The sequence below is a fragment of the Engystomops pustulosus genome, chromosome 3, assembly GCF_040894005.1.
Source record: "Engystomops pustulosus chromosome 3, aEngPut4.maternal, whole genome shotgun sequence".
In the NCBI taxonomy this organism is placed as follows: domain Eukaryota; kingdom Metazoa; phylum Chordata; class Amphibia; order Anura; family Leptodactylidae; genus Engystomops; species Engystomops pustulosus.
In genome coordinates, this window is record NC_092413.1 from 44154457 (window position 1) to 44182067 (window position 27611).

Below are 27611 nucleotides of genomic sequence, written 5' to 3' on the forward strand. Positions count from 1 at the left end.
CTTGGTTGTGAGTCTTGTGATGAAAATTAATCTTACATTGAATGGAATTCTTGCTATTCTTCTATGCTGCAAAAGGAAAATAATATGAATACATAATAAAATGTGGCATACCAAGAAATTATGCTAATTTCGATTCAGCTATCTACATCATATACAGTTTGCTATTGTTAGAAGGCTAAAGGACCTGTGATGATGTCACTGGTCACATGTCATGAATGTAACACAAGGCACCGTGTAAAAAGATTGACACAATATTTCCCATATGTACAAAGAGCTTTGTATGTCTGTAGTTAAATATTAGCAGACAGTCCCAAAATACAAGGAGACAGAACAGGGATTTGAAGAGACAGAGCTGTCAGTCACAATAATGGGGCGTGGTTCACTGCCAGCCTGAGAGAAAGAAGAATTACTGATACCAGATATGAGTCAGAAAAGCTAACTTGCATATCAGAAAAATGGCTGTAATTAAGGTACAGTACACCACGGGTAGCTAATTATAAGGGGATATGGGGAGAACTTGTAACCCTTTATCAGCAGGTCTTGTTAGTCAGGGTGGTCAAAAACTGTTAGCCCCAAAGTATAATTAATCATTGAATTCATTAGAAGCACTTAAATTCTTTATTTATGCAATTTATTTATTTAAATTTCTTTTATTTATGCAAATTATCGGCAGAGACTACTGGGGGGGGGGGGGGGGCTGGAGTAGAAGCAGAGGCTACTATCAGCACGTCTTCATTGTGCTCCTTCCAGCAGCTGTGCATACGCAGAACTCCAGCTTCGCGGACGGGTGTGCGCAGCTGCAGTAATCCACGCGCTGAAGAGAAACTGGTAGGCGGCATCGACTATTGAAGCATGGAGTAGTCTTTCCTCCCGCTCCACATTACGGCCACTTCACGCCCTATTAGCCATTGTTGCTAATTTATGTAACCCTGAGATAAGCTTTTTATCAAATTATACTTACCTTATATACTCGAGTATAAGCCTAGTTTTTCAGCACAAAAAATGTGCTGAAAAACCCAAACTCGGCTTATACTCGAGTCAAAAAAATAAATCAAAACTCACCTTTCCGGCGGCCCCCTTAGATCTTCTGTGCAATCCATCCGCTACAATGGTATTGTTGTGCTGCACAACGGGGGGGGGGGGGGGGGGTTTATATACACTGGGGCAGGGCCTATCAGGCTATATACACTGGGGCAGGGGCTGGCAGGCTATATACACTGGGGCAGGGGCTGGCAGGCTATATACTGGGGAGGCTGTGACCAATGCATTTCCCACCCCCGGCTTATACTCGAGTCAATAGATTTTCCCATTTTTTTTGTGGTAAAATTAGGGGCCTCGGCTTATACTCGGGTCGGCTTATACTCGAGTATATACAGTATTTGATTGTTTAGCAAAATATAGAGGGTTTTAGCATGAACTTACCAGGGGATCTACCTTGTTAGGTAGATCCGTGATGGTAGGTTTTCATTAAACCAGTTGTGGATTTTTCCATCTTTATTGAAAAACTCTGGACTTATTGAGAACATTATAAGCGGATTAACCTTTTTGCTACGGGGCCCCATGACATCTGTGTATGCCTTGGACAAGAACACAAAATATAAATATTTCAGGGCAATAAAAATAAGTTGGATAATATTCCTAACCATATTTCAAAGTTAATAGTTTATAGATGGACTTACCTGTAGGTGGCGACCAAGAGCCTTCTTCTTTCTGAAATGTTGAGGTCAATGAGGGGTTATGAAGTGCCAGCAAATCTGACCACATGCAAATTCGAAAGCTACAAGTACAACTTTAATCTGTGTTCATATAAATATTCACATTGTTGTCATAAACACTTATTCATAGGGGGGGGGGGGGGGGGGTCAGAGCTGTTTTTAGTAAAGAAAGTCCAGGTTATGAGAATGGAGCAGATGGTTTACTCTTTGGATGTTGCAAAGTGTCCACAGCATTTGAATGAGTTGCATTGCAATCATGGGGTGGTTTCTTTTATTAAGGGCAACTGGTAACCCAGGTCTGTTCTCACTATTTGCTATTAGACCCTGCCAGAAGCTGCCTTTAACGGACTACCTGCCAGTAATACTGACAGTGTATAATACTTTCCCTCCAGATGTAGTGCAGTGTAATATACAAGTGATAAATTGATTGTATATTCGGGTCCCCATGTGGTTCTATTAAAACTCTAAAAAAAAGGGAAATTAGTTAATAAATACATTAATAAATAAAAGCTTAAAATGTTCAAAAATGTTAAAAAAAAGAAAAAAATTACCTGGCACAACATTTAGTCACCATGGTAAATGTGCAAAAGAATAAATGGAAAATGAGCAAAAAATGAAAACCCCAAAACTGCACCAAAAAACTACAGCTTGTCTCTGTAGCCCTGTAGGACGAAAATTACCAGGATTCTTGAAATGTAGTGACATGACAACTAATTTTTTTTGTAAAGTGTTGTTAGTATGCAACAATGTAATTTATAAATGTCAAAAAGCCTCAGATTATCATTTTTTTCCCATTGCCTCTAAATTAAGGGTTAAAATATTCTATACCTCTATCTGTAGACTCTTGTTCGCCTTATCACTGTGAGTCCCTGTGGTTGGACCTGATTTACTTGACAAAATAATTTGTATCATTACCTGTATGTAAAAGGTAGAAATATTTTGAAGACCTAACCATTCACTCGGAGCCTTTCACTTTTACTATAGTATTTTCTTATTTCTTGTGTATGAACATTTCTATTATGTGATCCTTTCCCCAGTGTATAGAGGCAGATTCATTGCGTAGAATTGTACACTGAGGCAGGAAATGGTTCAGTATCAGCAGCAGGCGTGAAGATCAGGTTTCCAGAGTGTAGATATGTTGTACCGCCTGGGATTGTGGGGTAAGAAATATTTTTTTTCCTAAACAAGTCCTAAAGAACACATTTGGAAATTGCATATGTTATATGTAAAAATAGGACAACGTATAATACACATAAAGCTAATCCACACAACATTGGGATAAGAGATAACAAATATTAGTAAACTTTTAACAAAATTGCATGTATCAATATTGCAGATGATAATAATGATCTTTGTTATAAACTTTATTAAAGCTATATGTCCCTGCACCCTTCTTTTCCCTTTGCTTTTCTTTCTTATGTAACCCGAAGCCACTTTTCACCCTCCTGATTTAGAAATTGTTTTCTTGTGACACATTGTACTTCATGTTAGCTGAAAAATTCTGGTCGTATGTTTTGCATTTATTTATGAAAAAAACAGATATTTGGTGAAAATTAGCAAAATTTCTTGATTTTCGAATGTCTGCTTACCGAATGTCTGCTTTATGTGGACATGGCTTTTTATGCATCTTATCATTTTTGTAGGATGTTATGGGGCTTTAAATTTAGGTGCAATTTTAACATTTTTTTAAAAAATAAAAAATCATGTTTTTGAGGGAACTGTTCATTTTTCAAGTCACTTTGAGAGGCCTAAATGATAGCAAAACCCCATAAATTACCCCATTATAGAAACTGCACCTCAGAATGTACCATACGTAAAACCTTTTTTAGGAAGTATGTTAATCCTTGAATTGTTTTACAGGGGTTAAAACAAAATTGGGTGCAATTTTGACATTTTATTATTGTTGGTTAAATTAAGATATTTGTACACATTCTCATTGGATAAAATACCAAAATGCTCCACAAAGTTTGATACCCAATTTCTCCCGCCTATAACAATACCCCATGTGTGGTGGTGATCTGCTGTATGGGCACACGCCAGGGCATGGAAGGGAAGCTGCACCATTCGGAGCAGATTTGCATTCTCACTTTTTTATTGGCTATACAATCTTTATTTTTTGGCAATTTGGACTTATAAGGTCTTATTTTCTGCGACATTAGATGCACTTTACAAATACTTCATTTTAGTGGGTCCTTATTGATGAGATTTTATTAACTCTTGAATGTATGGAGGAAAGAAAATTGTCAATTTTGCTTTTCCTTTTTTTGTACTTTTTGGGAACCATAAATAGCATACTAAAAATACTATAATAACTTTATTCTATAGATTAAACGGTTACGATTACGGTGATACCTCATTTATATAGTTTTTACGATTACGGTGATACCTCATTTATATAGTTTTTAAAAATATATTTTACAATTTTACTTAAGAAAAACTAATATCGAGAAAATATTTTTCTCTTGTATCGCCATCTTTTGGTGGACATAACTTCTTGGTTGACTGAGCTGGTTTGAAGCTTATATTTTACATGTTGAGTTGTCCTTTTCAGTGTAACATTTTGGTGCACATAACTTTTTTGATCACTTTTTGGAACATTTTTGTGTTTTTGGGATTTTGTGAAAAATGTACATTTTTGGCATGTTTTTCAGGTTTTGTTCTTACGGTGTTCACCGAGTGGGTCCAATAATGTTACCGATTTATTGTACAGATTGTTACAAATGTGCCGATACCAAATAAGTGGGGTTTTTCGTGATTTTGTTATTTTTTTGTACTTTATTAAATATGTATAGGGAATGTTGGTCCTTAGGAGACTTTCACTTTATTCAATTAATTAATTTTATTAAAAATACTTTAGTAAGTGTTTTAAAAAATTTTATTTTATTTTTACAGGTAAGCTTGAACAAGCGATGCTGATCGCTTGTTCAAGCTCTTCTTCACTTATAGGAAACCTACCATGCGGCTCGGTGCACCATGGCGCGCGACCGTTCATGCGCCAGATTAGGAAGTGCCGGAGAGCACTTTTATTTTAAATGTTTTATTTTATTATTTTTTATTATTGTTTTTTTTATTATTTTATTTTTACAGGTAAGCTTGAACAAGCAATGCTGATCGCTTGTTCAAGCTCTTCTTCACTTAAAGGAAACCTACCGTACGGCTTGGCGCACCATGTGCACGACCATTCGTGCGCCTAATTAGGAAGTGCCGGAGAGCCGGTGACGTCACTGAGCTCTCGGGCACAATCGCACCTGCGCAACTTCGCGTGCGAAGCCTGGTGTGCGAAGTTGCGCAGGCGGGAGTGTGCCCAAGAGCTTAGTGCGCGGAGCCATATCATGGTGCGCCGAAGCGTGCTTGAAATATAAAGTATAAAACAGTTTAATAAAGAAATCAGCGGTTTCTGGAATTAATGAAGATATGCTCCGGCACCAGCTCACCCTGAGCTGGTGAGGGGGATTTGAGGGTTAGAACTACCATTATAAAGTACAGATGTATTACACTGTGTTATGTAACACACTGAGCATGCTGTGTATGCTCCCGGAAGAAGACTATGCAGCCCTGGGGCATTGGTAGACCCCTGGGCTGCCATCGGAGCCACGGACCCCCCGGTAAGCAGGAGCAGAAGTCCCTTACATGCCGGGATTAAGCAGTTTGCGTAAATCAGCCTTCTCTCTCCATACACCACTGACAGCTGACAGATAAATGGACCTGATAAAGTCTACATTCGCATCACATCTGCAACACTCTCGCCGATGCAAGGCAGAGGAGTGGTTGCGAATACATCCCACCATGTAGCTTGCAGCCTGTGTAGGGTCTAGTCAACCCCACAGCATGTCACTACATCACACTACATAGTCCTTATAGGACACAGGGGAACATTGCAGTGGTAGATCCTGCCTGGTAAGGCAGGAGTTAAGTGTTTTGTCTGATGTCATATGTGTCAGCCAATCACATGTATTACACTCTGTTTCTGTGAGCTGAGATGTAATTGGAGGAGTAGCCACCACCTGACCAGTGGGAGTAACAAAACCCCTGGCCAGGAATGTTCTAGAGAGCAGTCAGACCCAGGAGTCTGCAGAAGCAGACTGGAGTTACTCCAGTACAGAATCTGCGGAGTCTGTACAGCTAGCATACCAGACCAGAGCAGGAAGAGCCTAGCCCCTGCCTGAAGAGTGGAACTAATAGCTAGTATAGTGAGGAAAGGGGTATCATCCTACCCTTAAGGGTGATACCTGAAGCAACCCAGGACAAGCTGAAGCATCCTACTAGGACACAGCTATCTCCCAGCCTGCCCTCTGCATCCAGGCTGATGATCCCTCCTGTGGCTCCCTCCAACTGCATCTCAGCACTCCACCATTTTGTTAAGGCACGTTGCTGCGGTTCCTGTCGGTTCCAATAAAGAACTGTAAGTTGTTTTTGTTCAACCTCTGCCTCCGTCTGGTCCCTGCTACTACGGCTGCCATCATCACAGGCACCCTGTCCACTACACAGAGACTTATACTCTAGACACCAAAGGGTTGCCCCAGGGAGAACCGCTATAGCAGCCTCTCCCTCATCATTTCTTGCCAACACCACCCTGCTGGAGACCTGCCAGGCTGTAGGACAGCCCTCTGGTTCCCCCATACCAAGCACCGTGACACTAGCGTGCCTAGGCCGCAACCGCCAGCCACTCAGGTACTGCGGGCCCCGGCTGACTCCAGGCCCCGAGAAAAGGCTAGGCCCCGGTGGGGGATGTTGCACATCTTTCAGTGTATGCCCACAGTATATGCTAGGAAAGCTCACAACGCATAAACTGAGCACATTTATGGACATATACTGGCATATACTGGCATATACTTTGGAAAACACAGAATGGCAATATGTAAGTTACATCTTGTGGCTTTCTGCTCAGTGGAGGCCATTGAAGATTATGGGGATGGATGCAATGTATTAGGTTCTCGGCCTCTGCTGAACATACACTCTGGCAGGACCCCAGTGATGTAAGTATCCATAAAACGACAGTGATATCATTAGGGGAAACACCATGAACATCACCAGCAGCCAATCACTGTACAAAATGTGCATACGGTGAGATGCATCTTAACCCTCAATTTTAAGTACAGAAAACCTCCTCACATATCTTTACACTTTACAGACAGTCCCTCAAAGGGTTGTAACTCCAGTGGTAGCAGCCATAGCAGCCGTCATGGGGCCCGCATTGTCAGGGGGCCCCATCTTCCAACCTGACATATGTGATATATAGATATGCTGTATAAGTGTGTGTATCTGTGATGTGTATATGCTGTATGTATAAGATTTATGTGCATGTGATATGTTTATGCATATGCTCTATATGTGTGCATATGTATGTAAGAGTGTTTACATTTGTGTGTATGAGTGAAGAATTGCATATTTATGTATATAGGTATACAAATGCTAGTGTATATATGAGTGTAATATGCATATTTTTAAGCGGTAAATGGAGCCCCATTGACAGGTATGCTATGGGGCCCTGCCTCTCCTAGCTATGCTTGTGATACCTCAGTTACCAAGGGAAATATTTTTTAGGTATGTAAAGGTATCCTTTTCTCTATAGTATCTATGGGACTTCAGATAAACTGCTCACTACAGGAGAAATAAGGAGCAGAAAAAAGAAACATGGAAGCTGTTTTACTTAAAGGACATCTACCCAATGAAATTTGCAAATGAGCCTGAGGGACTCCAGGCTCCATAGATGTTAATGGAACTCATCAGGCTTATTTGAATAATTTTAAAAGCTTTTTTTTTTTTAAAAAAACAAGACATACAGTCCTTGATCCTGGTGGTAGATGTTCTTTGAGGGCATCTACCTCCACCATGAAGGACAGTATACAAATGAGACTGAGGGGCGCCAGGGTCCATAGTGTTAATGAAGCCTGGAGCCCCTCAGGCTCATTTGCATACAGTTTTTCATCCTGGTGGTAGATGTCCTTTAATGAAGGTTTACTATTATCACACACAATATTCACTTCTGCAATGAAAATAGCTTCAAAGGTTCAGCTACATGTTAATTGCTTGCAGTGAATGATAATTCACATAAAATTGATGGTAACCTGCATATGGATTCTGAACACTGAAATCACGCTAATGTCTGATCGTTCTATCGTTCTTTTTATTACTCTATCCATACAGGACCATTATGCTAATGTGGAATGGACAAGGGACCAGCGGAGAGAGAGGACACTGTCCAAACAGGGATATGGTCGGAATGGAGCAGCGCTTCTCACTATACAGACTTTAGTAACTGGTAGATTGTGTGCTTTAACTAGATTAGACATTACCACTAGCTACTGTTATGGATATGACACTTGTGTCCTAAAATATATTGCCATTGGATACTGACAGATTCTGACCCATAGTTGTGAACGGCTTGGCCACTGTAAAGATTTATTACCTTTTAATATAACTTATGTAATTGTTCATTTGTACCGGATTTTGTACAGGGGATGCGTAAATAGCTAAGCATAGATACATGTCATGTAAGTAACCATAAATACAAAAGAAAAACCTTTGATGGAGACCTCCTTAATGTTGGATTATTCGGGGGGGGGGGGGGGGCAATTATTAGTTGGAATTCTATAGTGTTCCTTAGGCTGCCTTTCTGAAATTTTTGTGCACATGCAACAATTTGGGGGTGTTATGGTGTGTTTTTTTTTTTGGATGACAGTTTGTAAAGTAATCAACTTTAAACTTAACAAATTGTGATGAATAAACAATCTTGACAAAGTTTTGTGCAGTTCTATTGACAACCATTTTTTTAAGGCCGTGCTTGTTAGGCTCGTTATGGTATCATACAGTATCTAATTATAAGATCCATATAGTCATAATACACTGCACAAATAATATCTTGTAGAACTATGTGAATCAGCACCCAGACTCCAACTGAACCTAAAATGGCAATTTTGTTTTGCTCAGAATTTAGGCTGCCACAAGGACAAAGTATTGTTCACTAAGATGATTAGTAATTGAAGAAAATATGTGGTGGGCACTATCCAGTAGTAGACAATATCCTTAGCATTCACCGCCAGAAGTCGGTGTACATGGCCCAACACTTCCAGCTTTGCTCAGCAGAGAACTCAAGAGTCTATAAATAGTGCAAGTAAAAGTATAAAACATTTTTTGGTCAAAATGGAATAAACAGGTAGGGTGCATGCCAAGGGTATATTGTTTACTAAGATAATATTGACTTGAAATCTATCATCAAAATCAAGCATGATAAACCAGGGACACTGGATTGTGGTAATCTTCTTATATTTGTTATTCATGACCTCCTGCCTTCTAAAATCAGCTTTCAATATTATGTTAATGAGCCAGAAGGGCTCTGGGGGCATTACCAGAGCCCCTCCATGCCTTAGTACTTCCCCCTCCCACTCTCTGTTGACATTAGATTACAGCAGGCAGAGGGAGGGGAAAGTGTTAAAGGAAAAAGGGGAAGGGTGATGTGACTCTGTAACAGCCTGTGAAGCCTAGAAGGGCTCAGGTAACACCCCCAGAGCCCGTTTTGTTCATTAGCATAATATATGAGTAAATGTCCCTGGTTTATTATGGCTGATTTTGATGATAGATTTCCTTTTCAGATCATTAAATATTTAATGCCTTTAAATGATTAATCTTGTCCCATCTAGTTGCTGGTTATTACTAGTCTTCAGGCACTTGTTGTCCTACCTCTGCTTGTTTTACTATGCTTCTACTCTGTATCTGATCCCAGCTACGTTTTTTGACTAATCTCTTGCTGCTTGAATATGTACCTCGGCACCATCTAGGATCAGAACCAGTTTGTCTATTTCCTATTGTTTGTCCCTCTGTACTTGTTGTGACCTTTTCTAAGCACTTACTCAGAGTAGGGAATGTGTTCTAGATGTCCTTGGTGACCAAAATAGCCTGAACCATCATGCATTTCTCTATCGTGACATTGGTGTATAGGTTTATCTTTCAATCAGTACCCAGGAGTTTGAAGATTTGCCTCTGTTAAAAAAAAAATTGGTCCCTGTTTTTTTTTTTTAGTTATACTAGAAATCTATCAGTAGTCAATTTGAAGTACATTAAGGCACTGCACTGTATCATGTGGAAACATATATATGAGCACACACGCACATCTGGTTAAAAGCAAGGCACATCAAGATTATAATCCTGTGCGTGAACATATGAAATAAGTCCTTGCACCCTGTCACCACACATACTGATTGTCACTTCTGGAGCTATCATACAAGAATACCAGACAGAAAATAATTAAGTCATCTCTTGCCAATTCCCACTCTTACAAGACATCCTATAGACCTCATGCATTGCAAATGACAGAACAATACCGCTCAGATTTTCTGCAGGGAAGAGAGCAAGGAGAAAAAAAAATGCAATTTTCATTCTGTCAGGTTAATGGATACTTGCAGAAAGGAAGGTTAGAGACATGTAGTAAATGGGAGCGAGCAGAGGCGGTATCGGCAGACCCGGTCAAGGATCAAGTCACCCCGCAACATATCGGATAACATCTAATTGGAAGGTCACTTCCAAATGAGTGTAGTCATGCCCCATCTGGTAGGCTACCTCTGGCGCTATAGACACTTGTAAACAATTCAGTCTGTGAACATGGCAATAATATGTTGATCCAGCATGTAATGAGGTGTTCCAGGAATCAATAAACTAGTCCTGCAGAGCAGAGAGCAAGGTCAGAGCCTGCCTTTTTACATGACCTCTCCCTTTCCAGAGAGGACATCATATACTCTGAAGAGGACTTTTCTCATATTGCAGAAAGCTCTGAGTGTTACAACTTTCATTCTCAGCAAGCAAATGAACAACCAGGCTCTGCATGCTAATGAAGTCCAGGCTATTTTCCACCTTTTCATCTGCACATTATGCTCTTGACTTTGGAGAAGGTGGGAATTAGTTTGGACCCTGGTGTCAGACTGCCTGATGGCTTGGCTCCGGAAAACTGGTAATTGAAGCTGATGACTGATGCGGAGGAGGCCTGAATTTGGAAATAAACAGTTTCAAGCACTGCATGTCATTTCTAGAGAGACTGCTGAGCGAATGGAAATCAGCTCCGTTTCTTCAATCTAATGCAGTTTCTCAGCAGGAAAAACACTGTCTTTTAGACAACAATGCCAGTCATTAAGATTTAAATGTTCTTCCGATAATGTAAGGAATAGCTTCTGCTTTTCACAGACAGCAATTATGTAAATTTTCTTCAACCTACGGCTCTATATTTAGTCCACCCCCCTGAAAAAAAAATTGATAACAGTCTCTTTTTTTCTGAAAGGTGTAACTCACCGCAATTGAAGTTCTCAAAATATTCCTAGGAAGATAGGAGCAGTCCTATTATTATGCAGGCTACATCTGGGAAGGTTGTCACAGTCTGTATATCAAAAGAAAAATAAGATGAGAAAGCAATTGGGGTTGTTGCAAATCTATTGTCATGATATTCCGCAGACTGAGTAGCAAATACACGAAGATGGATTCTTTGTATATTAGGGCTCTAATTTACTTGAAGGGGAGATGTAATGTAATAATAGAGGAACCATTTATATTCCGGGACACATATCATGGAATGTGACAAAAGTTTGCACAGCTTTATACTTCTTTTTTTTTTATGGAAGCCTAATATTAGTACTGGAGTTATTAGTTGTTAAGTGAGTCCAGAAATCTGGATTATTATGATATAATTGTCTGCAGGATGCTTATGAGGAAGTTCATTTGGCAAGTTATTCAAGCAAGACTGGTGAAGACGGGATTATATAAATAGGGATAAAGGGCTGCACGCTTTTAGGGTATCAATTAAGTAATACTAATTTCTATAATTGTTCTAATGCAGATCCTAAGAAACATAGGAGGGGAAGAAACATTTGTGGTTGTCTATGGTATAAAGGCTATAAAATAGCCTTTATACCATTAAAGGACAAACAAATAAATGTACGCTCAGTCATGATATAAGAGTAAATTGTATAAAAGTATACCTTAGGCAGCAGCCAAAGATTGAGGTTTGTTTCAAATTTTTGTTATAGAGAGCATTAAAGTGTCGGTCAGACACTTTTGATTTTGATTTAGGGTGGCCATGTAAATACTGAACACATAGGGGCTTTCACGCTACACAAATGGGGGGGGGGCATTGGACGATCTGACGGATTTGGACAACACCCGGGATTTAACATTTAAAATTGTATCGCAAGCCAAGCACTTACCTGCACTAGGAAGAAGATGGTGAACTCCGGTGGACCTGAGCAGGGAAGCGACACCTGCAGGATATCGGGCGCATGCTCGTAGTGAATCGCGGCAGACTTCATCCTCGTTGCACATTCTGGATTGGGGATCGTGCAGGGACCGGGTAAGTAAATGTGCCCCGCCCCAGGGAATCCAACTGAAAATGTTTCCATGTTCTGTGTTTAGAGATGTTAACTGCTGATCAATGTAAAGGAAGGGTAGCAGCTACCAACAATCAACTACTGATGACCTATTCTGAGGATAGACTATCAATAATAGTTCTATTTTAATACTGTATAATTTGATATTACTATAACTGTATATACTCAAGTATAAGCCGACCCGAGTATAAGCCGAGACCCCAAATTTTACCACCAAAAACTGGAAAAACCTATTGATTCGAGTATAAGCTGAGGGTGGGAAATGCATTGTTCACAGCCCCCCAGTATATAGCTTGCCCCCTGTAGTATACAGACAGCCCATTCTGCCCCCTGTAGTATACAGCCAGCCCATTCTGCCCCCTGTAGTATACAGCCAGCCCATTCTACCCCCTGTAGTATACTGCCAGCCCAGCACTTAAAAAACAAAGAAAAGCTTACATACTCACCCACCGATGGCCCCAATGCGCAGTGCTGCTCCGCCGACGTCTGCGCGGCTCCCCCAATGTCATTGCGGCTTCCCGGCTCCTCTCCTTGCTTCTGTAACAGGTGGCAGGACACGGCAATGTTATCTTCCGGCAGGCGCATAGTATGACGCGGCCGCTGCCGCCTGTTACAGAACACAGAAGAGGAGCCGGGAGCAGCACTGCGCATTGGGGCCGCCGGAGGGTGAGTATGTAAGCTTTTTTTTTTTTTCCTTTAAGTGTTTTTTTTAAGTATTGACTCGTGTATAAGCCGAGTTGAGGTTTTTCAGCACATTTTTTGTGCTAAAAAACTCGGATTATACACGAGTATATACGGGTATTTCAAATTTGATGTATTTATCACAGCGAGAACCAGACTATTTCTTGCCCTACAAACACTTAGTATAAGTAAAATAATAGAATAACTAACTGGTAATAGAGTATATCAATGGATAAGCAAATATTCCAAATCTGTAAACAGAGTGGACAATAAATTAAGCATTGGTTTCTTGCTGAAGAGCTGAGGAAACCATAGGTGAATGGGTTTTCCTGCGCCTAAGAGCTCTTTCTATATCTACATATGGGTTACTAGCTGTAACCAGCTGGTTAAGTGAGTTGCAAGGTAATATTTGTGCATATATGATAGGGTGAAGCCCCCTCTCATCTCTGTGATCTGGTGCATAGAGGGCCAGAATTAGGAATAGACATATCATAAACTATAATTGAAAAGTTTTTTTGGCACAGGGTTTAGTAACCCAATTTCTGTTTTCTTAAGTTTCCAATTAACATCATTAGAGTCTTATATTCCCTGTGGTATATACTCCACAGAGACAATAAATGCAATAGATTATTGGTCGTAAAGACAAAGCTACTACAGTCAGTCTATAAATATAAACCACCAATATTTCTTCTGAGTGCTTTGCAATCTGTAGTCATCATTTAGTAATAGGAGTATTATATGCCATTTGTACATTCATACAATCTTCTAGTATAGTATAGTTTCTGCTATGTACCAGATACAAGATAAAACAAATGGAAAACAAACAGTAATTTAAGCTACTAAAAGCAGCTCTATGAAACATTGAAATTTAGTGTTAAGAATAAAAATAAAAAATTACATAGGACCAAAGAATGTTGACAAACACTTATAGAAATCCTTAACAACATGTGACTTACCTACAGGTCATGTGTCTTTTAAGAATGTATGGAGAGGACTAACGATGGCGGCATTTAAACGATGGTGGCGCATAGGGTAAGAGGGCGCTAACAAGTTGCTATGACAGCTGGGACCATTACCTCAGTTGGAGGGCTCTTTCACAGATCCACGGATGTTACAATATACTGCAATACAGTAATATTGCACTATATTGTACAGGCGGTCCCCTACTTAAAAACACCCGACTTACAGACGACCCCTAATTACACACGGACCTCTGGTAATTGGTAATTTACTGTACTTTAGCCCCTGGCTACAATGATCAGCTGTAACAGTTATCACAGGTGTCTGTAATTAAGCTTTATTGCTAATCCTGTTTCTTACGACAATCCAACATTTCTAAAATCCAATCGTCACAGAGACCAAAAAAAATTTGGCTGGGGTTACAATTATAAAATATACAGTTCAAACTTAACTACAAATTCAACTCAAGAACAAACCTACAGAACTTATCTTGTACATAATCCAGGGTGTACTTGAGCCAAGAAGTACAGGACAGAAAATAAAAAAAGTTAAAAAAATGTAAATATTTTTAAAACATTTTTTTCTACAAATGAGTTATTTTTGTCAATTTCACCACATTTGGAATTTATTTTACATCTTCCCAGTACACAGCATGGAATATTAATGCTGAATCTGAGAAGTTCAAAAGCAAGTCCTCATACAGCCGTGTACACTGAAAAATAAAAAAAGTTATGGATTTTTCAAGGTGGGGAATATAAAACAGAAATGGAAAAGCAAGACTAATCGGAGAGTTTGCCACACGTCCATTCATTCATGTCTATGAAAGCGCCTCTAATAGTTAAGTGCATAGACTCAGCACTCCCATAGACATGAAGAGAGAGTGGCTGCACATGCACAGCAAACTCCCCATTCAGCTGTCCTGGGGAAGGGGATCAGCAGACCCTCATTCCCGAGATAGGAAAAGGTTTCAGAGTGGTAACTCCTGAGGAAGTGTTAAAAATAATGTAAACGGGAATATTCCTTTTAGCAATAGACCTCTCCATTCTTATCAGAGGAAACAACTGGGTTCAGAAATCTTTTTTCTGCATTCTGAGAACAGAATTATTATTGTGCCCCCAACAGTTCCTCTTCTTATTGTAGCCACCCCCAAGTGCTTCCCCTCATATTATGAGGTTGTCCCAAGTATAAAAGTAATTCCCTGTCTACAGAATAGGGGATAACTAGTTGATTATGGGGGGGGGGGGGCACTTATGGACCTCAACTAATCACAAGAACACAACCACCAGGTCTCCAGTAAATGCTCTGCTCTTATTGTGCCCCACCAGCAGGTCCCCCTCTTATTGTGCCCCCGACAGTTCCTCCTCTTATTGTGACCCCCAGTAGCTTCCCCTCATATTATATGCCCCAAGCTGTTCCCCCTGATATTGTGGCCACTAGGCCACAGGCCAGTGACAGAACATCAATTGTGATCCATTTGGCAGGGATGGATTAAAGAGGTTGTGGCAAGTATATAAGTAACTTCCTGTCTACATGATAGATGATAACTAGTTGATTGTTGAGGGTCCGACTTATGGGACCTCCAACAATCACTGGAACACAACCTCTGGGATTCCAGAGAATGGAGATCCTGTTCTCACTAATGGGTGTGCCACACCCATTAGTTCCTTCCTGCGTTGTTTCTCCCGCTGTCACTCCGGGCTTGGACTGTGTTATGCACTACTATCTTGGCTGCCACCATGGGCTAGTCGGACCTGTGGAACCACCTGGTGACACCCAGCCGCAGGAAGACCATCCCGCTTTGCGGTGGGCTCTGGTGAAGACCAGGTGCCACTTACACTCCAGTCCCAGGTTTCGGCTGGTACCATCTCCCGCGGTGGTCCAGAGGGTCCACAGACCCAGAAACCTGACAGGGTGGACGAGAGAATGCCCTGCTGCTCCATTAAACAATATGGGAATGACGGAAATAGCCATGTATCAGGTATGCTCAGGTATCTATGTTCCTGTGGATAGGGGATAGCTGGTATACTTGGGACAACCCCTTTAAATGATGGTTACATAGTACCTGTTAGGCTACCACTAGTAATAATGACTTCCATGAGCTAAAGGCAAGTATGGAATAAAAACGTACTTCATGGGTCAACATTATGAGTTGAAAAATAAGAGTCTGGAGAATAGCAATCTGCCATACATCTTTACATGAAATGTGTAGAGCTTTACACTTCACATCATGAATAGTAATGAAGACAATGAGATTTCCAGTACAGCTCATCAGCAATTACAACCCATTAAGATGTTATTTTAACTACTGCAGGTAAAGTATCAATTGCAGTAGAAGTGGACTAGTTCTGCCTTCATCAGTCCTACACAATACAATAAAATGTACCTTTTCAAGAGATATTGTTGATGGTATTGAGCTTCTTGTTGGACATTTATGAAGATTACTAGAGCTTTTTATCTAGTGGATGTGGTGTTAATAAGTATATTCAGCTATAAGTGCATTGGCTATGGAGTAATCATTTGCTAATTCACCAAGAACTATCTCTTTTGAATAGTGGACAATAACAAGAGGCCAGATATTATATAATTACTAATTGCATTCCGCACAATTAATGTTTCCTCATCAATGTGAATCGCTAATGGATGATCTGTGTCATCAACACGTTCTAGCTGCAGAAGAAACATAACAGTCTGCATAATTTCCTGATGGGATTACCATAAAGAATACCACTATTTATAGGGTTTTTACATGAAGTGGTTTGATGTAGGTAACCGACGAGGAGAACAACAGTGTCAACAAATAGGTGTAACCCTGCTAAATGCGGCCGCTCCATTATAAACTTCAAAGCCCAGATCCTGGGCCTAATAGACATGCGGTTGTCATACATCACAGAAAGGAAATGGATTCCACATTATTAAAATACATACTCTTCAGAAACTGGTTTTGTGGTTAATTCTACGCACTACAAGGCATTACTGCTGGTCCCTGTTTGAAAACAACAGAATATAAGTTATATCAAAGTACATTGCTGCCAAGACTCAGGGCCATCCCCAAATCCAAATATCTCCTGTACTCCTGTGGTGGTCCAGCATCCCGGTGGCCATCCCGAGGTCCTGCCTTCCAGAAGTCCTGCCTTCCCTGTGTCCCTACCTTGGCTGCCACCGTGGGCCTAGTCGCACCCGTGGTGGCTTCCTGCCTCAGCAAGACCATCCCGCTTTGAGACGGGCTCTGGCGGAGACCAGGGGCCACTTAGATTTCAGTCCCAGGTTGCGGCTAGTACAATCTTTAGCCCCAAGAGACTCATCCACACCCCTGTATCTAAGCCATACAGTAGTCTTTGAGACGGATTATCAGGTCCAGAAGTTATTGATACAGGCCAAGCAATAAAACTTTATTTTATAGTAGACGGTACAACAAGACCCCAGATACCTGTTTGATCCTCACTCCACAACTGAATTAACCACAGGACAATACTTAAAGACCTATTCTCATCTGGACAATAACATTTAATTTAATTCATCTGATAAATACAAACATTTCTTCAACTGGATATTACCACCACTACTGGAGTGATTGCACAGAGAAACAAATAGTTTTTGCATATAAAAATGTCCGGGAGTTACTATATATTCTACAGCTGTCCTGTTGTAATGAGCGCTGAATACAGGTGGTCGGGTAGGACTCAATGGCACTTATGTGGTCACTGGTGGTGGTGGTCATATCCACAGCTATCTCATTTCTAAGGGACAATATGACTACATTTATGGGAAATTATCTTCACACAGGTAAAAAATGTTTAATAACATGCAAGTTGATGTTTGAATTAAATTTAATGTGAATGTCCAGATGGGAATACCCATTTAATATTTTGGCTGGGTGAAGGTGAGTTTTTTACAATCTTTAACCAGATGTGGACAGGCTTATGTATATTTACACTATGGGGGTGTTATAGTTCACAGGTTCATGGGCCGAGATGCCCCTGCAACATCGTATTGCAGCCAGGGGTGTAACTAGGGGAGGCAGGGCCCCATAGCAGACTTTTGAATAGGACCCCCTTAAACAAATATACATATCTATATACTCCACATGTGAGTTACAATCACACACATTTATACACTCATATATACACAAACCATTTACATACCTTTAATTCATACACATAAAGTTCATGCACACACATTTAGGCACAGAAATACACACTTAGGCTACATTCACACGATGCATGCCACTGTACAGTATACATTGACGCTGGGGAGAGGAGCAGGGGATGAGCGCTGCTCGCCCCCGCCCCTCTACATAGAGGAACATGGCGCACAGCGCCGTATTCCGGCGAAAGATAGGAACGGCCGTGAGGCCGCTGAAGTGTATGGGAGACATATATACGCCGTATATACGCCGGCCGTATATACGCCGGCCGTATATACGTCCCCCATACGTTTGTGTGAATGTAGCCTTAAACATATAGTATATACATATCTCAAACACACATATACAGTATATATACTTCTTATACACACCCACAGTGTTTAGACATCAAATACACCCCCCTGAGACTGTGGGCCTCATAGCAGCTGCTATGGCTACTATCGCTGTAAATATGCCCCAGATCGCAGCCTATTGCGGCTTTCACTATATACATGCCCGGAGGGGTAAGGGGGCCATCATTGGTGAGTCACCCTATACTTCTGTCAATCAATGTCCTTATATCTACTTTACAGTAGAGTATGTGGTAGCAATTATTGTATTCTATAGTGTATCATTGGTTACATAATAGTAACAGCCACTTCATTAAAAACAAAGAATAACCCCAATTTATGTTAGGGGACTCCCTTTATGAATTTAACCCTTACTAAAATTTTATTTGAAAGCAGAACTTCAGTAAAACTTACCATTCAGACCGGTAATGACAAGTAATGTAGCCCCAAGGTCATATAAGTTAAAAATACAAAAAATAGTCAAGAAAATACATGATAGGCTTTATCACGACTGGTCTCACACCGAGAATATGTTACATGGGGGGCTAGAAAATTTCCATCCCATCCTAGGATCATGGATTTGTACATATTACCGGTGAGCATACCTCTGCTTATCTCTTCTCCGCTGGAAGCTATCTGGGGTTACATCTATGTAGCCATAATAAGATTATATTGAATATAAAAATATTTCATTAACTGTATACTGTTGCTTTTATGTAACAGGTAATGTGAGAGAAGACACAGGCAGAAGTCCTGAGGAGAAGCCCAGTCTGTGCGGAAGCTGTGGGATACAGAATCATGGAGCTTAATGCGGTTTGCTTTGTGTGATCATGCCCCCAGCTGGCAGATGGGTTGAAGTAGATTCAATTGAAATTGTATGATTGTACACATCATCATTTAATGTAAAAAAAAATCTCGGAATGTCAGATTCCCAAGAATGGTATTTACAAACATTAATAATTACATTGATTTTAAATAATTCTTTGTGGAGTTTATCAAGCCTGAGATCCAACTCATTTGAGGAATACCTATAGGCTACCATTGTTTATAATGTGCCCAATCTGCTGGTTTTGGAGGAACACAAAAAAAAGCGTCTTTGGCTTTTTTAATTTACTGGAGACAATTGCAGTAGTTCTTCATGAAGGCGGAAAGGTTTGATGATCCATCTGCATTGAAGGTTCTGTTCTGGATTCCATCTCAATTGCAGTTTTAGTGCTACCGTATACCCTATAATAGAAGGGCATGTAATCTGCTATAAATAAAGGCAATTTCTGTGAGGCACCTAACATACACATGAATGTTGTTATCATCTATTTTAACCAAGGTCACACTGACACATCAATTTCAATTTTAGACTGATGCGCATGAATAGAACAGCTCCCGTTCTTGTTTGAAGTTTGGGTCCTCCCATAGAATTAGAATTTGAAAACTAAGGATGCCACACAGGTGTCATCCGGGTGCCACCCCGTTTTTGCCGTTTATAGTCAACAAAATTGTGTGACCCTTCAAAAGGTAAAAGATAGTGAGCAATTTAGGACAATTTAGGGCAGTTTTTTTCAGACTTATGACACGGCAACGGACTACACACTGATGACGCACTGATCACAGATCTGTTTTATGTGACCTGAGAACACCAGCTTTAAAGGGTAAAGGGGGAAGTAATCATGGAAACTTTCACTTGTGGGCCTATTGCCCACTAGTGAGTCCAATGCATCTTACTCCCATCAAACCCGCTCGTGTTTCCCGAAATGACTGACCTGAATGCTCAAAGATGGGAACTGAACTGACCTACTAAGTTCAGTTCTGGTCTCTGGGCATTCGGGCGGAATATTCCGACAAGCACACAATGCGAGTAAGGCGCTTCAGACTCGCTCGTGAGAAGTAGGCCTAATAGGTCCTTTATAAAGGGGTTTCTTAAGAATATAAGCAACTTACACAATATAGATAAGTTCCCACCTGTGTGTTAAATGCTCCCCAGGTGGTGACCTAATGGTGCCGGGGCTTACTGTTGGTGGGATTACAATGTAAAGTGCTTCCATATCGATCCCCGTTATGTTCTTGTTAATGAGCCCTAAGTCTCATGCACCTCTATGACATCACATAACCATTGACATATTTCTATAGTATGTCAGCAAGCAGAGATGAAGAAAACCATGAGGAAGAAAACAGCTTAATGCTGTGTGGAAGGGAAAGAAATGAATCAGAGTTCTAGTGCAATTTACATAAATATCCCACTGCATTACAGGCAGTCCCCGGGTTACATACAAGATAGGGTCCGGAGGTTTGTTCTTAAGTTGAATTTGTATGTAAGTCGAAATTGTATATTTTATAATTGTAGATCCAGACAAAAAAAATGTTGGCCCCAGTGACAATTGGAGTTTGAACATTTTTTGGTGTAATGGGACCAAGGATTATCCATAAAGCTTCATTACAGACACCTTATAGCCCATCATTGCAGTCTGGGACTATAGTTAAGCCCCTTCTACACTGGCGTTTTTCACGCGCGAGTTCTGCGCGTGCATTTGACGCGCAGAACTCGCATTGCACTCTGTCCCATTGTATTCAATGGGTCTTTCTCCATTAGCGTTGTTTTTAACGCGCGTGCTTGCGTTCGTTTTCACGCGCGTCAAAATCGAAGCATGCTCTATTTTTGCGTGTCACGCGCGTTTTTCACGCCCCATTCAAGTCTATGGAGATGCATCAAGAACGCATTGCACCCGCAATCATTGCAAGTGCAATGCGAGTGCAATGCGTTTTAAACGTAAGGGTTGCTAGGTGACCAGAATAACATTATTTCCCCTGCTCGCGATCGAGCATTTAATTAAAAAAACACAATGAAGAACAGTGAAGAATAGAATAAAATCATTGTACACAGTGAACACAGTGAACACAGGATCATTTAAGATAAAAACACAGTGCAGAACACAGTGCAGAATATATTACAGATGTTCGGCACATCTGCTTACTTGTCGGAAGATACGCGCGGAACGTTGCGCCCAAAATAGCATGTGAAGAACAATATATATGTGTGAAGAACACATTGCAGATGTATTTAAACGCGGAACAGTGAAGAATAGATCGCAGATGTTTGCAATTTATCAGAAGACATTATTTTTCAATTAAATAACACATTTTAATCCCAAACCATGGTCCCTTTGAAAAATGCTCGAGTCTCCCATTGAATCGCGCGTGAAAAATGCGCCGAAAACGCAAAAAAACGCTAACAACACGCGCGTGAAAAACGCAAAAACGCTAATTACTCCGAGGAAAAATGGAACAAAAACGCAGGCAAAAACGTCAGTTTTTCACGCATTGCACCCTGACGTGAAACGCAACGCTAGTGTGGAAGAGGCCTAATAGTATCCAGAGAGCTTCACCAGAGGTCAGAGGGGTCTGTCTGTAACTATGGGTTGTCTGTAAGTCGAGTGTCCTTAAGTAGGGGACCGCCTGTATTGATACTCAGGGTGCGTCCAGACAAGCAGAACTATGAATGCTACACTTTTTTTTATCATGTTATATTTCTTTTATTTTTCAATATTTGGCTCTTAAATGTAAAAGTAAGAAAAATAATCTTTGGTATATCAATATTGGGGGAAGAAATGGACTACCATCTTACAATCAGTTGGCAAAGGATGAGGCAGATGGAGGAGAAGAGACCCACAGAGATATGTTGCTGCGGGTTTTAATAAGTTATCTATCTTACTCCAGAGACTCCACAGTCCCCAGTTCAATACTGTTTAGTAATGCTGCTGTAACATCTGTGTAAGTGTCATCCTCGATCCGTGCTATACTAGCTGACTGGCAGTTGATTGCACCACTCCCTTCTCCTCCGGTAGTCCGCCTTGCTCCAGCAGTGGTTAATTTTTATGACTGACAGAGCTCTGCTACAAACATCCCTGGGGCAGAGGCTCTAGTCTTATATAAGTGTCACGGGTGCTCCTGCGAACCTCCTCTCGGGTCGCAGGCGCACCCGTGTGCCTCTGTGCCCCCTCAGAGTTACTGCAGGCTCAATTACCTGTCCGCAATCAGGCGCGCCCCCCTCTCCTAGGGTGGCGCACGGCGACTTAGCAGGATTTAAAGGGCCAGTGTGTCGCTAATTGACGCTGGCAACCAGGCAATCTAATAAATAGCCAGCCTCTTCCCTCATGCCCCCGCCAGATCTTTGTGCCTCATGCCTCAGAGAAAGCTTGTCCCTTATGCCTAGTGCTCGTCATGTGAATTCTCGTTGTGACCCCGGGTCCGTCCCTCACTACGCTCCTTTGCTTCCTGGCTGACCTCCTGCTTTGCCTTTGACGTTGATCCTCTGCTGCGTGTCTCGACCTCCTGCCTGTCCCCATTCACGGTTCTGCCTGATGACTCTATACCTCATGTTGGCCGCCACCATGGACAAAGTTGTGAAGCGACCTGGTGGTACCACGGCACAGGAAGTCCAACCCGCTTTGCAGTGGGTTCTGGTGAAACCTGGGTGCCACTTAGACTCCGCTCCCAGGTGTCCGCTTATGTCAACATCCGCAGTGGTTCAGCGGGTCTACTACCCCTGAATCCTGACCATAAGTATTTTGTTCACATTCAGTTTACAGTTGGTTATAGTTTATCTTGATCTCTTCCATACCTAGCGAGAGATATTCTGTTCTTGGACCCTGTTGAGACTAATTTTCTGATTTTATACTTTTTTTAATCTGTGTTGTGACCTGGCTTGTCGATGATTCTTCTCTGTTTGTGTTGTTTGTCCTGTTATGTGTTTCCCACCCTTTAAGATGGATCAAGTGCATGGGCGTAACTACAGCGGTAGCAGCCATAGCAGTCGCTATGGGGCCCACAGTGTCAGGGGGCCCCGTTATCTGACCTGACACTAAAGAATGAAGAATGTGCACCATTATATACAGATTATGCTGCATATTGTGGTATATATATATATATATATATATATATATATATATATATATATATATATAGTTTTTGTGTGTGTATCTGTGATGTGTATATGCTGTATGTGTATATGGTGTATGGTGTGTATAAATACAGTACGTTATGTGTATATGTAAGCTGTATGTCTGTATGGCTCTGTATGTGTGTATATGTGATGTGTACATGCTCTATATATGTGTAACAGTGTATAAATGTGTATGTATGAGTGATGAATTGTATGTTTATGTATATAGGAATGTAATATATGTATATTTTTAACCCGGCAGGGGGTCCCCTTCAGAAGTCTGCTATGGGGCCCTGCCTCCCCTAGTTACGCCACTGATTGTGAGTAAGTAGGGTTTGTTTGTCAAAGGGTCTCAGTATCAGGGCTTCCTATCAGTGTCTGTGTCCCTTCCCATACAACTGCATAATGTTTTCAGTGTTGCTTTACTTTTAGCAATCCCACAAAGATATATTTTCTGAAAAGGAATATGGGGTAAGCATGGGTCTATGAGTTAAAAAATCACAAATACAAGTGTGAATTAGAGTTTTATATAAAGATCATAAACCTAACTTCTTATCTTTAATATGATACCAAAATTATGTTTCTTTGTACTATTGAACCCTTTAGATAAGGGTGTCTAAAGTGACACTCGCCCTGCAGCCTCTAAATGTGACTCTTCTCAGGTTATTTCCATGCAAATTTGGAGGGGAGTTCTTATAGGTAAAGAGACAAGTTTCAAAATAAAAGATGTATTTCTAGGATAATACACTTCATACATTGCATGTGGCTCTGTTAGTTAAGTGGTGGAAATATGGTGACAGGGTTCCTTGAAGACCTCATTCATAGCAATTTATCTTGAAAACAAGCCATCTGCCAATGCCAAGTCCCTCCCTGGGGCTCATTCATGGCATCTAGGTGAGATGGTGTTGGGACATCACCTCTGCCAGTGACACTGCCAGCTGAGGAAATGAAGGTGTTACACTAACAATGAAACCCATAATTACTTCCTGGAAACATTTAGACATCATTAGATGGGTTCTGAAGGAAAGGCTAAGAATAAAGAGGGCTCCAGTGACATTAGATAGCTCGAACACGAAAAACTTATTTCAGTTTTTGAAAGGTATGAAAGCCCCAATTGGTTGATGCATTGCCGGAGTAAATTATTTCCTATCATCTCAGTTAATTGAATTTTGTCCATTGCCTCCCTTTTGGATTAAGGTTGTACATTTCAAATCAGTCTTCTGTATTAAGCGATGTTATTCATTGTAAACATTGTATGGCTGCGCTGTGAATTCATCCAGCTCTCCCGGATTTCACCCCCTGGATTCATTCAGTTAGGCATTATGTTACACAAATAGTTAATATTCAATATGCATGCAAAAATAATGCCTATTATCTTCTTCCCACAAAACATAAAATACCACTATGAGTGTAATAAACATATCATAGAGTATCTAATAGATTTTAGATGGAATAGTACTGCTGAACTAAGATATATAAACTGAGATAAAGATGATAATCACTGATACATACGTCACATTATGACCAATAGTAATAAACTGATTTAAATGGTAATTTTTCTCCAACTGAAGTCATAAAAGATAGATTACATGATACAAAGAGTTTGATGTTGACACTGGTAAAAAATGTTGATCCAATAGGGATCTGGGAAATATTCTGTGTCTGAATGAAGGCACAGTATGAGACATGGTAGATATTATAGCCTTTAGTAGATAGCAATGACATTGAGCACCATCCACTAGGGGGCACCCAAGATGTTCTATTGCTTACCTGGAACTCACCTATGATATATATATCTTCCTTTTTTTATATAAATTGGAAAAACTTTTTTTATTGTGAATTTTTATTATGAAGTTGGAGATACTTATACTAGGAATAAGCATATGACAATACATTCATACCTACATTCCCCTGCCTTGCAATAGTAGATGCTTCATGTGCCAACAGGGATAAACGTGCTGGTGTGACATGGCCCAATACTGTATTTTTTATATTGTATACCGAAATAATATTTGAGAAAATAATGGGGAACATTTCCTAAAAGCAGTGCAGTCTGTACTATGTGCAGTTTGCCTGTGTATAGTGCAGAGGGTGCTAGATTCAGGATTTCTGGGGCACGTTCTGCTTGAATCTGGCGCCCCCTGCACTGCTCCGACAGAGTGCACCACTTTCTTTATGGTGCACCTTTAACATGGGGCGTGCCACACTATTCTGTCAGACTTTGCATGTTTACTCTGGCGCACGGTCCGACTGAGCACTGGAACGCCCCCTTCAGTGCAGAAATTTGTGTCGCATGAAGAATAGTGCAGCCAGGCCACAAAAGGTTCACGTACGACACATATGTGCCGCGGACACTTCTAAAAAAAATGTGAAAGCAGTTTACACTTGAAAGAACATGCAACGTCCAACAGAAAACTGGCGCACGGCCCTTAGTAAATGTGCCCCAACGTCTTTGTATAAAATTTAAGGTATAAATACAGTGCTGTATCTCCTGTGTGCTGAGTCCCCCCACCATGCTGCAGTATCACAGGCTGTTACACTGTCTCCCCCTCCCCTCTCCCCCATCAGTACATTCCCCCTCCAACTGTGTGTTGAAACTTCCTCTGCTGCAGTGAGATTGCATGACGCAGAGAGGGGAAAGTGCTGACGACCATTCAACCCATGGAGGCCAAAAAAGAGTTCAAGGGGCAATTTAATAGGGTGTGCATTGTTTTTTCCTACCTGAATATCATAGTAGCCTGCAATAATTAATTTAAAACCTTACCGTGACAACAATAGGGGTTCTGAGCAGGGCTGAATTTGCCAGGAAGTAGTGATGAGCTGACCAGAGCCCCCACAGACAACACCTACGATTGCTGCAAACAAGTGTTGAAATGCCACTGGCAAAGTCACCAGCGGCATTTAACTCCTTGGCGCATTAGGACATATATGTACTTCGGGAAATGCGGTCTGTTGCCGCAACCTGACGTACATGTATTTTTCGGACTATAAGGCGCGCAAAAAATCCTTTGATTTTCTCAGAAATCAAAGGTGCACCTTATAGTCTAGTGCGCCTTATATATGAACCATACTTACAGACAACAGCTGCCTTAAACTGTGCACAGGTCTGCCACCTGCTTGTCATTCATCCTTATAATCAGGTGCGCCTTATAATCCGGTCCGCTTATATATAAACATAGAAGTTTTAGCAGGCATTTATTGATGGTGGGCCTTATAATCCGGTGCGACTTATAGTCCGAAAAATACCGTACGTTTCAGCGATTGCACGGGCTCAGTAGCAGAGCCCGTGCGATCCCCGTGGGTGCTCGGCTGTATGTTTAAGCTCGGCTGTATGATAATCGTGATCCCGGTCGGTTCAACCCCATAGATTAATACATACATTAATATTGCAAAATATTATGTTGAACAAGTGATCTGATGATCACTTGTTCATGTTCCACACTGGTACAAAGTGAAACAGTGAAAAAAAATTGTTATTAAAAAAGTAATAAGATAAATGAATAAAGATCCCCTAATGCCTCATCACATATAAAAATCTAATTTTGCATAAAAAAGTGAAAATCACCAGAAAACACTACATATTGGGTATCATCACTTCCATAACAACCAGTAGAATAAATTAAAATGGTTACTGAATCCGTACGGTGGATGCTGTAAAAATTTTTTCGTAAAAAAAAAACCTGCAAAAAGTACTATATTTTCACATCATAAAAAAAGTGATCAAAAAGCAACATTTACTCCAACATGATACCAATAAAAAATATAGCTTGTCCTGCAAAAAATAAGCCCTAAAACAGTTCTGTATATAACCCCTTCCCGACTTGCGCCGTACTAGTACGGTGCATGGAGAGGGCTCGCAGGCTGAGCTCTTTCCATAGGCAGTAAGTCATTGGCAGTAAGGCTTACCGGTAACACCCGCGATCGGTGTCAGCACCGATCGCGGGTGTTTTCCCGACAATCGTCACTCCCCGTGACACCCACCCATCGCCATGGTAGCCTCGGTCATGAGCGGTTTACTTAAAAACAGCTGGACTTAAACGAAGAAGTTGAACCATCTCAGAATAAAATGGACAGCATGTGAATTAAATAAGGGACACAGCAAAGGGTCTGAATACTTATGTTATGTTATGTGATATTTCACTTTTTCTCATTTAACCTCTTGCCATTCCTCTCCGTACAAGCATGACGCAATGGCCAATGCTGGTTCAGCTCTGCACCGCTGACATTGGTCAGATCGGTCAGATCGAGCTCCGAGCGCAGGGTGTTAAGCCTTTAAATGCCAATGCACTACCAAGGCTTTTATATGGCTGCAGGGGGATTCCCTGCTCGGCACTCCCCGCAGTGTTTTTGGGGGGTGACAACCCTGTGGCAACCCTGGAGTCTGAGCTAAGACCTCAGGGCTGTCCATAGTAAATAGTCAATTCCTGTAAGGTCCTGTCACAGACGGAACCTTAGAGGCAGTGTGTCATCCTATGTTTGTTC